This window comes from Egretta garzetta, unplaced genomic scaffold, assembly GCF_000687185.1.
Source record: "Egretta garzetta isolate BGI_Z169 unplaced genomic scaffold, ASM68718v1 scaffold330, whole genome shotgun sequence".
Lineage (NCBI taxonomy): Eukaryota > Metazoa > Chordata > Aves > Pelecaniformes > Ardeidae > Egretta > Egretta garzetta.
Genome location: NW_009258275.1, coordinates 358,275 through 358,552, shown reverse-complemented (window position 1 = coordinate 358,552; position 278 = coordinate 358,275). Strand labels below are relative to the sequence as shown.

General features: G+C 72.3%; 1 protein-coding gene across 1 annotated transcript in view; it reads right to left on the bottom strand.

Annotated features, from left to right (window-relative positions):
- The window catches only part of LOC118452001 (mucin-2-like), a 10,109-nt gene that overhangs the window by 9,176 nt on the left and 655 nt on the right, over positions 1 to 278 (bottom strand). The window lies entirely within an intron of this gene.

Below are 278 nucleotides of genomic sequence, written 5' to 3'. Positions count from 1 at the left end.
CTCGTCCCCGTCCCCCCCCCAGCATTTCCGCCCCGGCACCGCCACCCTTTCCGCTCCCACACCGCAGCACGAGGCCAAGCCCCACGCGGGGAGGGGGTCTCGGAGCTGTGGTCCCCAACCCCCCTGGGGTCTGGCTCCCTGCCCAGCGAGGGGTGGCTGCAGGTTTCGCTTCTGCTCCCCCCGCCCCGGGCAGGCTGGGGCTGCTGCTTCAGAAGGAGGATGGAGAAGCGAAATTTTGGCAGGGGGATGTGGGCAGGGGGGGGGGGAGGGCGGGGGCT